Consider the following 13,659-nt stretch of genomic DNA (forward strand, 5'->3'; position numbering starts at 1 on the left):
CAAGGTGACAGAAAATGTGACAAGAATCTTGTATCTCAAACACATCGAAGTTATCTCTTCTCATGTAAGAATAAGCCTAGATGTAGACCTTTTTCCCATGCTCTCAAAATGCTGTAAGTTCAGCTTCCTAGGCCAAAACCCTTTCAAAGCAGACTGGGAAAGTGAGTGTTAAGCTTTCCAGTTTATATAATGAAAGACAGCACTGGAAAGGGGATTGGAATTGTGTATTAGATTAACCAAACCATAGTGTTTGCACATTCATTTTACTTGGGTTCAGGAAATTCTTTTCTATTTTTGGTTTGATAAGGTTTTTAAAAAATCTTAAATTGGAGTTGATTTGAAAGGACGTGGTTGTTTTTGCATAAACAAAAAAAATGCTCTTTGTCTTTTATTAATGTATTATATTGCATTATGAGAGCTTTTAACATTGCATCATCCCTACACTTTTAAGATACTCATCCTGGTCATGATTTATTTTTTAAATAGATTGCAGATTTCTATATGCAGATATGTATTTTTAGGAGTTGTGTGCATATCTGTAATAGGCTATGGTCAAGCCTTTTTTGATGCAATAATTCGATAAAAACACGATGCATTAATGATACAAAATTGTATCACTGTCATATAAAAAAGAATTGCTTTAAGAGTAAGTAGATAGACTCTTGAATGATGATATGACCTCTCTCATTTTTTAAATGCATAAATGGAAGGGAGCTAGTGTCTTGGGCACCTTGGATGTGGTGGGTTTCTCTTCTGCCCGTTCTTCATTGAAAACAAAACTTAGGAAGAAACTTGTTAAGAAACTAGCCAAGAACTGGGAAGCTGTATCTACATCCTCACTTGTGTTTTTTTTTTTTTTTTTTAATTTTTATTTACTTATGATAGTCACAGAGAGAGAGAGAGAGAGGCAGAGACACAGTCAGAGGGAGAAGCAGGCTCCATGCACCGGGAGCCCGATGTGGGATTCGATCCCGGGTCTCCAGGATCGCGCCCTGGGCCAAAGGCAGGCGCCAAACCGCTGCGCCACCCAGGGATCCCTCTCACTTGTGTTTTTGTCTCAATATATTTTGTGTTTCACTAGTTTACCAGTACAACAGGCAACTGAAATGAAGGTCACCATGTATTAGATTTTGGTCAACATTCTGGGCAGTCTTTAAGCTGAAATCACTCTGTTTTGTTCTAGCCTCACTCCATATTAAAAGTGAAATTGGCTTATAATTGTTTCTTATACTATTCTTTTCCGATTTGACTCAAACTTGTATTAATTTTATAGAATTACTCGAGTGGTTTTCTTTTCTTTTTTTGTGAGTTTGGTAGACATTAGCAATAGAATTACTTATCTTTGCCCTTTTGATATATTTTTTTTGTGTTTGTGTGGGTTGGAAGGTAGGTTTGTGTCTACTGATCCAATTTCTTTAGATCATTGGTGTTTTAGAACTTTTTTCTTAAATTGGTTTTGGTAAGTTTTATCTTCCTAGTACATAGGGTTTATTTTCTCCTAAGTTTTCAAACTTATTGGCTTACATTTAGTTATAGTGTTATTTTATTTGTATGCCTCTGTTGTAATTCTACCTACATATTCCTTATTAATACTAACCTTTTTACGGGCCTTCCTAAATTTTTTTCTTGATCAATCCTGACAGTTTGTCTCTTTTATTTGTCTTTTCAAGAGTCTGTTCTTTTAGTTCATTGATTTCTTTCATTGAATTTTTTATTTCTTTAAATTTGTCTTCTTCATTATTTTCTTTCTTCTATGTTCTTTGGATTTATTTCTCTCTCTCTTTTTTTTTTTAGCTTTGCAAGATGGATAATATATAATGGTCATTCGTCACCTCTCAACTCCAAACTCATGCCTTTTTATTTTTTATTTTTTTTTATTTATTTATTTATTTATTTTTTAATTCATGCCTTTTTAAAAAGGAGATGGGCCTTATACATATTTCTCCTCTGCTACCAGAAAAATCTCAAGGGGCATTCCTGCTTCCAAAATGGCTTGCCCACCAGATTCCTGGAGGATGTGTTTTGTGTTGTTTTCCCCAACTGCAGGGTCTGCACAGAATCCCTAGCGCTAGGTGCATATAGGGATCAGCTTTCTTCAGCATTTGGCTGCTGTGCACTTTCTGTAGCTCTTAAGTCGGGCAGCAGCAGCACAGCTAGTGTCCCTGACAGCGTGGACGAGACACCCTGACAGCATGGTGCCACAGCCAAGACCCCTGCTCCCTGTGCCCTCCCCTCAGTCCTACTGGCACTTGTGCTGGGGGGACCAATGGGCTTGCCATTTGCTGGAACTGCTGCCCAACCTTCATCACCAGCAGCTGGCCCAGAATCCCTCAGGTCAAACTGCGTGGAAGAAGGGCACTAGGTGCCTGCAGAGGGAGGCTTACCCAGCTCCTGGTTCCCATAGCAACCTAAGCAGTCCCCACTTCTTGTCTGTACCCTTCCTGCTCTCTATCAGTCTCCCATTGCCTACCTGTCAGCCCAGCTTGCCTGTGTCTCAGAGGCCTGTTTCCTGGCCCCCTTCTGAGGTGAGCACAGCAGGCTGTTTCTCAAATCCACGGTGGTATCTGAACTCAATCTGCCACCTGCTCATCACCAGCCTCAATTTGTCTGTGCTCCAAAGGGATGTTCCTGCTATTCTGGCCTGTGGGGACCAGCTCTGGCTTGGCAATCTGGCGAAGTTCTTGGTTACCTAATTGGCTACAACTGCACCTCCTTTAACAAGATTTGAGCCACATTTTCAAATTTGTCTTTCTTTGGACACTCTCCCCCAGGAAAAGGACTGATCCCCTTTAGGGTTATCTACTTTTATGTGACTCTCCTGTCACATTCATGATTCTTTAAATCAAAATGATATAAAACTTCCTCTAATGTCTTTTTCCTGATAGGACCCAGCTTATACAGATACTGACTAAATTTCAGCATGTTTTCTAATAAAAACAGCGAAGGCTAGTAATTGCTCTCTAAGAGCCATGTTTTACCTAAGATAAGACTTTTCTGCTACAACAAGAGTTTCTATAATAAGAATTAGTGCAAGGGGCACCTGGAGGACTCAGTCAGTTAAGGGGAGGACTTTTAATTTTGGCTCTGGTCGTGATCTCAGGGTCCTGAGAAGGGGCCCCCAGTCAGGCTCTGGGCTCAGCAGGGAGTTGGCTTAGAGGATTATCTCTCGCTCTCCCTGTCCCTCTGCTCCTTCCCTTGCTCCCACGAGCTTTCTTTCTCTCTCTCTTTCAAATAAATAAATGAATTTAGAAAAACAGAATTAGTTCATATGTGATTTGTAAACAAGAGAATGATGACAGCATAACGCACACATTGCTTTGATTATACATTTTTAAAATGTCAGCATGCTGATATTTTATCTCACCAAAGTAACAGCAGTAAAACAGAAAGTACACAAAAATAGAAAATGCACTAACGTTGCTGAATATTGCCAGCTATGGGTGAACACGATACTGTACACCTACCTGTTAACTTCATTTCCTCTCCTGAGCTTACTGTAGCCAAATGTTTCCTCTTGTAATTACTTATTGTGTGATTTTTTCCTCATTTTTGTGCATTTCCGCTTTGCTATACAATTTAGCTCAATGCTTCCTTATATCTTCTTATGTTTGCCTTTTTTTAAAATAAGGTTTCATATTTACTATAGTATTTATTTAAGGCTGCACATATCTTTTTAACTATGCAATTTATTATTTTATTAGGATTGTTATTTTATAAACAATCAATAGAATTTTATAAAAAAGCATAAATTTTAGGTGCTTTATTCCTAGATCTACCTTTCTTCTGATACCCTATTAGTTTTGGTGGGTGATTTTGCAGAAATGGAAGTTTCAGAGGAGATATCTATCTCATATCACACACAGAACACCTATGTTTCCATTCTCTTTCAAGTTCAAAGTTTTCCTAATTTCTTTTTTTTTTAAAGATGTATTTATTTATTCATGAGAGACACAGAGAGAGAGGCAGAGACACAGGCAGAGGGAGGAGCAGGCTCCCTGCAGGGAACGGGATGTGGGACTCAATCCCGAATCCTGGGATCAAGCCCTGAGCTGAAGGGAGATGCTCAACTGCTGAGCCACCCAGGCGTCCCATCCTAATTTCTTTTGTAATTAATGTTTTGACCCATGAGTAATTTAAAAATTCGTTTTTAATTTCAAAAAAGTATAAAATTTTTTATTTATTTTTCTTTTTATTATTGATTTCTATCTTAATTGCACTTTGATTAGAGAATGTGTATGAATAATGCAGGTTTGTTAAATTTATTCAACATTTTTTAGTGGTCTAATACATTGGATATTTTTTATACCTGTTTTCTATGTTCTTGTGTATTCTATAATTGCTGAACTCAAGGCTCTATATATCAAGCGCTGCAGACTAAATTTTGTCCTTCCAAAATTCCTATGTTGAAGCTCTAATCCCCCAGTGTGACTATATTTGGAGATAGGGTCCTTGGGAGGTAATTAAAGGTCTATGAGGTCATAAGGGTGAGGCCTAATCTCATAGAACTATTGGCCTTATAAGAAGAGACCTTTCTCTCTCTCTCCACCTATGCACAAAGAAGAGGTCATGTGAGCGCATAGTGAGATGGTGGCCAACTACAAGACATGGGAAAAGGTCTTAGGCTGAAGCATACCTGCTGGCACCTTGATCTTGGATTTGTCCACCTCCAGAACCATGAGAAATAAATGTCTATTGTTTAAACCACTCACACTATGGTATTTTATTACGGTAAACTGAGCAGACTAGTACATTAGGCTTGTAAATTGTTCAAATCTATTTTTTTTTTTTTTTTGCTTGAGCTCTCAGTTTCCAAAAGAAGTGTAACAAACTTTCATATATGATTGTGGATTTGTCTTCTGTAAAATTGTCATTCTGTTTTAATAGTTTTGAGAAATAGATTGCATACATATTTAGAATTCTAAGAGATTCCTGTCAAGACGCATTTTTTAAATTATAAAGTAAATCTCTATATTCATAAAAATTCTTTTGATCTCAGAATCTGTGTAACGTCTATAAAGCCATGGTAGTTTACACAAAAGCTTACTTTTTTTCTTACTTTTGACTAGGAATTTCCTTGTATATAATTTCCAACGTTTTAATTGCAGACTATTTGCCATTAAATTTTACATGTACATTTTATAGGCAATTAAAAAAAATATATAACTGCAGTTTCTGCCATGTACTGTCAATCCTGACATATTGTGAGTTTTCTGTTTATCCTTCTTTTTCTGTGAGTTGTTTTACTTTCTTGTGTATCTTTTGATATATCAAGTTTGTTTTGTTTTTATTCCATTTCTTCCTCTGTACAGGATTTCAAATTTATATACTTTCTTTATAGTCCTTTAGTGACTATCCTTAAAATTGTAAATGATACCTAAAAAACGCAAAGTTACTCAGTTAGCTACTTAATCTCTACTTCTAAAACCATGCAGAGATCTTACAACACTACATTTCTTTTTTAAAAAATTTGTTTTAAAGATCTTATTTATTTATTTAGTTGAGAGGGAGACAGAGTGAGACAGAGAACACGAGCGAAGGGTAGGGTGGGGGAGAAGGAGAGGGGGAAGCAGACACCTTTCTGAGCAGGGAGCCAGATGTGGGCTTGATGCCAGGCTCAATCCTGGGACTTCAAGATCACGACCTGAGCCAAAGGCAGACAATTGACCGAGCCACACAGGTGCCCCAAACACTTCATTTTTTATTTCTTTTCCTGTCTTACATGTGACTTTTGCCATTTTTTAGTTCTATGTTGGTTCATAACACTTAAAATAATTAGTTATTATTTTTGTTTCATTCAATCTTTTGTATGTTTATTTATATTTATCAACTTATTTTTGTAATTTCAGCCCTTGATTCAGTTTCATTCTTTCTGCAGTACATTGTTTAGATGTTAAATTATTGAGGTCTATTGTGTTTAAATTTTTCCAAGATTTTTTTTTCCACCTGGAGACATCTGTATTTTACAATTGTTTGCAAAGACAATATCATCGGATATAAATTTCTAGGTTGATAATTATTTTCCCTCCACACTTTCTAGAAACCATTCAGTTGTCTTCTTTTTTTCTTAGTTTTTGATCTACCTGTCATTCCTTTATATGTTATCTGTTTTCTAACTACAACTACTAGGATCTTCTCTGTCCTTTGTATCCTGAAGTTTATCACTATACGTCTAGGCTAGGTTTGTATTTATTTTTATTTATACCAATAATGTATTTTGTGAAGAGGTGATTCATAATCATTCTGCAAAATTCTGACTCATGATTTCTTCTAATTTTGCCTTTTATCCATTCTTTCTATTCTTTCTCTTTATTATCACTTATCTAAATGATGAATTTAGATAGATGAGTGTTGAGCCTTGGTATTCTATTTTCCAGATCTCTTACTTTTGTTCATATTTTCCATCTTTTAATTTTTTCTACTACATTCTGGTTAGCCTCTTTAGAGCTGCCAACTTGCTATTTCTCTATTCATCTCTGTCTGTTCTTCTGTTTAACCTGCTTATTGTTTTTATGTACAATGTAATATTCTTCATTTCTGAAACTTCTATTTTGTTTTCTTCAAATCTGCTACATATTATTTTTAATGGTATCATGTTCTCTTGTAATCTTTTCATAATATTTTAAATACTTTATGCATTTTAAAGAAACCTATGGAATATTTTAAATCTGAGAATTCTATGATCTGATATTCTTAGAGGTCTATTTCAGCTGTTTTTCAGTTCTGTGGATTCTCACTCAAAATGGCTTGTTTCTTCATAAGTTATATAATTTTAAAGGCAAGTTCACATTGGGTGAGACATTATCCATGAGACTCCTCTGAGGCTTGTTCTAAGATGTGTTTTAAAAAGAAAACATGTGTCTCTTTTTTCTTTCAGGTGTAATTGATTTCTATCAACATGGAACTTCTTTATATTATGAAGTTATCTCAATCATTCAGACCTATGCAAGGGGAAACTATATTTTTCACCCTATGCAGATCCTAGGTAAAGATAGAGAAATTTTGTTTTTTTCTTTTCTTTACTCTTTTGGATACCTTTTTTGACAGATGGATTTTTTTTTTTTTTTTTAAGCTCATTCTTCTTGAGGGTATGGACTTTGAGGATTAAGCTATATGTGAGGGCTTTAGTTCCAGTAACCCAACTTATGTCATATTTCCTGTCCCTGTGCAGCCTTTCAGTTATTGAAATCAACTAATATAATTTAATTTATCATTCTGGTTTTTTCAGCCCCATAATCTCCCCAACTGCCAGTTTTTAACTCTTCAAATTCCATTGCTTTCTTGTTTGTTCAGTTATGAATTTAAAAGATGTTTGTTACATTAAACCCAACATTCTTAGACATTTTGTATTAGAAATTCTTTCAGGTTATTTAGTCTACTACATTGTTTAATTCAAAGTCCACTATTATTTTTTAATGACTTCCATAAGAAATTTTCACTTAAATGTGAATTATTTTATCACAGCTGAAAGAAAGAGAGAGAAAGAACTAATATTTACTAGATGGGAACGCCTGGATTGCTCAGCGGTTAAGCACTTGCCTTCGGCTCAGGGCATGATCCTGGAGTCATAGGATCGAGTTCCAGGATCGGGTCCCAATTCGGGTTCCCCACAGGGAGCCTGCTTCTCCTTCTGCCTGTGTCTCTGTCTCTCTCTGGGTGTCTCTCATGAATAAATAAAATCTTTAAAAAATAATAATATTTACTGAATGGCTTAAATGTGACCATCAGAGAAGTGGATATTTCAAATAATATTTTTTCTAAGTTTAAGTAATTGACATCTTATGTCTTAGGAATTAACTACAGCCAGTAAATTAAAAAAAAAAAAAAGAACTATAAATTAGGATGAGTTTCTAGAAAATATTGCTTTATATTTTGGAGAGCCTATAAAATAAGTAGTGAGAGGAGAAGAGAATATTGAAGATAGTATTTATTTTGTTTCCAGTTGATTTTAAGATAACTTTATTTTTCACTGGGGCTCAGTTCTATTTCTTTATACAGCTTAGCTCTGTTATTATATTTGTGTTGACTTACTTCTCTGACATGATCTTTCCTGCTGCTATACTGCCACTTATAGTTTTTCATAATTTCAGCCCAGTAAAAAAGAATGCAAGTCTCTTTCAATAGCTTTCATTCTGAGATTCATTCTGATTGGCCTCACTTAGGTCCCGTTCTCAATCATCAAGATTAAGCAAATGTGATGCCCTGATTAAATTAGGACCAAGTGATGTGTTTCAACCAGTGGATGGGGTGGATTTACCTCCAGCAGGAGAACATGGACTGAGAATGACAGAAATTAAAATATAGAAAGGTTTTTGGTATCTGAAAATTATATATTTCCACTACTACCTATTTCATGTTTACTATACCTATCCATCTGTCTTAATCTTTGTGCTCAAAGTGTTTGTGTCTATATCAAATATGTGATATATGTGTTTGTGTCTCCCTCTTGTCCAAAAAAGCAGACAACTGAAATCTTACCTAATGCTAACTTAAGAATCTCTGAATAATATGTACATCTTTCAAGTCAATTCTAACTTTGAATTCTTGTGATTTCCTACATATGGATAACTGGTATTTGTTCTCCAAATGCTCACTATAAAGTTATGAAAAATTAGTGTGATTACTGCAATAAAAGTGTGAATGGGAAATAAAAACACGAGGTCATCTTAGATTTATATAATAGGTAGCAAGCATCCTTCTAGAAAGGCATAAGAAAGAACTGCTGCCCTGGAAGAGGATTGGGTGAATTAGTCTGATCTATTCTGTTTTTCTTTTCTTTTCTTTTCTTTTCTTTTCTTTTCTTTCTTTTCTTTCTTTTCTTTTCTTTTCTTTTCTTTTTTTCTTTTCTTTTCTTGCGTCTTTCTTTTTCTTTTCTTTTCTATTTCTTTTCCTTTTCTTTTCTTTTCTTTTCTTTCTTTTCTTTTCTTTTCTTTTCTTTTCTTTTCTTTTCTTTTCTTCTTTTCTTTCTTTTCTTTTCTTTTTTCTTTTTTCTTTTCTTTTCTTTTCTTTCTTTTCTTTTCTTTTTTTAAAGATTTTATTTATGTATTCATGACAGACACACACAGAGAGAGAGAGAGAGAGAGAGAGAGAGAGAGGCAGAGATGCAGGCAGAGGGAGGTGCAGGCTCCATGCAGGGAGCCCAACATGGGACTTGATCCCGGGACTCCAGGATCACACCCCAGGCTGAAGGCGGGGCTAAACCGCTGGGCCACTGGGGCTGCCCCGTTTTTTTTTTTTTTTTTCTTTTTTAAATTTTATTTTTAACTAATCTCTACACCCAACCTGGACCTCAAACTTACAACCCTTAGATCAAAGTCGCACGCTTTATGACTGAGCCAGTCATGTGTCCGTGGCCTATTCTTGAAAGGACCTTCCATGGTCTTCTATGGCTGTACTTGGGGCAATCATTGGAGAACATTGTCCAAGGGGAGAGAAATCATATTAAGAACTATCGTGTAAAGTTACTGATTCTTCATCATAGCAGTTTACATGGTTCTATTAGACTCTAAACTCTTTGAGGGCAAGGACATGTTTTCTTTCCCTTCTTATTTCCAATATGAAGCTCTGTGATAGGTATAAAATAAGCACTTACCAATGTTTGCTGAAAAGAATGAATAGATGAATGGACTAATAAATTGATTGAATAACAGAGCTAGATGGGCTCCTAGGAGATGATCTGATTCTGCTGTATTTTAAGGAAAACAGATATTTCAGAAAGGATAATAGAAGACCAAAATAATTCTTTTATGCAATACAAAGTTTGACATATTTTGTTTCACATAAAATTACATTTTCTTCTGGGATAACTATGTTTAATAAATAGCAAGATCTTACAGAAGAATCCAAATCAGATTTCTCATGTCATAATCTTGAAGATTCTGAAGTACTTTGAGGAAATACATTTGGTTTTTATTTCCAGGTCAATCAAATATCTGATATCATATAAAGATTTAATCATCCATACCTTCATGAGGCTATTTTTAGTTAGCATTTTGAAATTGTTTTTTTCTTGATTGTAAAAAAAGATCTGCAAAGCAGTTTTCCATTTATAAATACTATATATGTGTTGCTTATTTATTCTTATTCTTCCTACAAAGGTCATAGAAAATTGAATAAGATTATCATCTTCTTTATCATTTTAATAACTCTTATATGAGAGAGAAGGCTAGATATTGACTTGAATGGCTTTTGGACAATTGCCACTTTAATTTGGTCCTCACCGGGCTTCTTAACAATTATAAGACCTGCTGAGATGTCAGCAATGTTCTGGAAACTTTTTATAGTCTTTTTTGTAGATAATTTCATGATTTTTATTACTTTTGGAGTTATTCTTCATATTTGAAACAAACATTATTCTAAAGCAGTGTTTCCCAACTTCAGTCATTTATGAACTACCTTTATAATTTTTGCAAAATCTTGGAAACCACTATGTCTTCACTATTTCTTTCTTAAAATTAGTTTACATTTTAATTTAAATACTATATTTAAGGAAACTTTATCTTCTTAGTTAAGTGTAAAGACAGTATATTTTTTCATACATAGCTTACTATTACCACAAATTTAACAGAAGCAGGGAAAATTATTAAATTCTAGGTAGGTATCACTATTTGTTAAAGTATGGGAGCTTGAGATAGGACTTTTTAAATGGAGAAGTAAAGATTGGTTCATGTGAGAGAAATGTCCAAAAAATTTTAACCTTAAACTGAGGCTTCCTCTTTGGTTTTGTTAGGTCGGAAGGAAAGGAAATGGATGTTCTTGTTATTTGAATGACTATTATTTTTACTATGGCCTATTATCAAATGACATCTACAATATTATCTAAAGTCATGTCTCTACCACTAATATAGTTCCTGTTCGCCAATTTTGGGAAAACTATTCTAAAGCATCTTCAGGTACGTTGTATACTGTTTTAAATTGGGCAAACATGTATGTATGCCTATGTGTGAAATGTGTGTGTACATAGGGATGTAAAATATCAAAAGCTTATAGCATGTATATATGTGTCTGTAAAAATACCCCTACAGAGCTGGACCAACACTCTCAAAACTGTAAATTTTTATAAAACCTTATTTCAACTTTCAGACCAAACTGATAGATTTGTATTTAGCTATTTAGACCCAAATCAGGAATAGTGAAGATTTGCCCATTTTAAATAGAGAGAACAAAATCAAACTTCATTCTGATTTCTCTTTCATTAATTTGTGCCCTCGGGCCTCTATTTTTGTCTCCTCCTTTCCTTCTGCCCAGACCTTAATATGTTCTCTACTCAACAGCCAAAATGTTCTCTTATGAAATCAGATGAAGATCTTGGTTCTGCTTGGGGTGTCTGGGCGGTACAGGCATTTAGGCAGTAGGACTCTTGGCTCCAGTTGGGGTCCTGATCTCAGGGTCCTGATCTCAGAGTCCTAAGATAGAGCCCCCTCCCTGAGTAGGAAATCTGCTGAGGTTTCTCTCTCCTTTTCCCTCTGCCCCTCCCCTGTGCACACTCAGGCACTTGGGCGCTCTCTCCCTCTTTCTTTCTCTCTCTAGGATGAGTAAATAAATCTTTTTCTTTTTTAAAAATAGGTCGTTGATTCTGCATTTGTTGTTGTTGTTGTTGTTGTTGTTGTTCTACTTTAAAACCCTCCATAGTGGGATCCCTGGGTGGCGCAGCGGTTTGGCGCCTGCCTTTGGCCCAGGGCGCGATCCTGGAGACCCGGGATCGAATCCCACATCAGGCTCCCGGTGCATGGAGCCTGCTTCTCCCTCTGCCTGTGTCTCTGCCTCTCTCTCTCTCTCTCTCTCTCTCTCTCTCTGTGACTATCATAAAAAAATAAAAAAAAAAAGAATTGTAAAAAAAAAAAAACCCTCCATAGTTATGGTTTTCCCCATGCACTTTAGAATAAAATTCCAAGTGCAGGCCTCAACCTGAGGGCCTTCCATGATTTGGCCCCTGCTTATCACCTGTGACTCCTGTCTCATTAAGTTCATCAAATGGAGTCACTCTGCCTTCATCTGTGTTTTCATACAAATCAGGTTTTTCTGCTTTAGATCTTTCTCACTTGCTACTATTTTTTTTCCCTTCCCTGGAATGCTCTTCCCTTGAGGCTTTACTTGGCTGGTTCTTTTTTTTTTTAATCCTTAAGTTTCAGGTTAAATGTCTTTCAGACCTTTCCTGTATACCCTTTACGCATGGATATTCCTTTTATGTAGTATTCTCTGCCCGTTTCCTTCTCATGCTCACTCTTGGATTATAAAGTTGTCATTCCCCTTGTTCATATTCTACTTCCCTACTGGACTCTAACCTCTGTGAGGGTAGGGCGTATGGTTATCGGTTCTGGTGGCCGTGACATATGCTGTCCCAGCACCATTTTTGGCACTTGGAAACACTGCCCATATATTGACTGAAATAATCCTCTTCAAAAAGTTGTTCTATTTGTTGGGTAGGCTTCCCTGATCACAATCTCACTTTTAAATAATTACTTTGTTGAGAACAGGGTGTGTGCTGTGTTCAGCATTCAGAAAAGAATAAACAAATGAATGAACAGCTTCCCTTAGTTTGTAATAGTGCTTAAAACTAATTGTAGTGACTGAGCATAAGGGGCAGCATAAGCATCAAAGATAGATGGTTTTGCAGCATCAAAGGCAAAGCAGCAATACTGTTTTAAATCTTCTTCTAATGATCTCCTTATAATTATGAATCCCTAAGAAGAAATTCAACTGCTTTCTATGTTTGAAAATCTGCTTAACTATGCTTAATTCTTTTGCTTTGGCTCATCTCCAGACTCTGAAACTTTCTTTGCCTAACTAGAACTGCATTTGGACTTTGGGAGGAAACCTTTATGGTTATATGTTTGTAGGTGTGAGCACCAGCTGCTTGTAGACATTTGAATTCATTATACATGTGAGTTCATTAAAACACACACACACACACACACACACACACACACACACACACACAGACAGAAAACTGAATCCATGGCTTTAGCCCAAAGCTCTGAACCTGAATTCTATTTACTATAGGAAATATGAACAATTGTTCAAATTTTTGATGTGTCTGTAACATTATTAACAAAATAAATACATTTATTCATTCTTACCCAGTTTCCATAGAGGGCTGACTTAATATTTCTGGAAAATGTCTGCAAATACTCATAATGAACATTTTTGTAGGATACTCTGCCACACGCACACATATTTTTCATATGTTGTGTTTGTGATTGTGCCAGATATTGCTGGCTGACTAAGGATTTGTTCATGGCTGCCACAGTGTGCAGTTGGTGCTGGACAATGGCTCTCCTTGGGGACTCCGTTCCTCAGGCATTTCTTGTTGCGACCCCGTGACAAATGGAATATGTGCACCTCCAGGCTGAGATAGGTAAGCGTGGGACATTTGATCCCCCGTGTGTGCTCTTCCCTTAGAACTGCTGGCTGGATGACACTAATGTGTCTTTGAATGGTGGAGCCAGACAATGGAAACCAGGGTTCCTGAATCACAGCTTGTAGGTGGCTGCCCCCGTGAACCACCCACAAGGAACATCAGTTTTGAATTTCGTGGGGGTGAGAGATAAACTTTCATTTTGTTATGCCACTGAGCCTCAAGATTTGTCTAATTACAATATTTACCCTGATAAATACAATATGACTTTATCATATGTATTCTATAAATGCGTATATGTATGA

The sequence above is a fragment of the Canis lupus genome, chromosome 34, assembly GCF_011100685.1.
Source record: "Canis lupus familiaris isolate Mischka breed German Shepherd chromosome 34, alternate assembly UU_Cfam_GSD_1.0, whole genome shotgun sequence".
Lineage (NCBI taxonomy): Eukaryota > Metazoa > Chordata > Mammalia > Carnivora > Canidae > Canis > Canis lupus.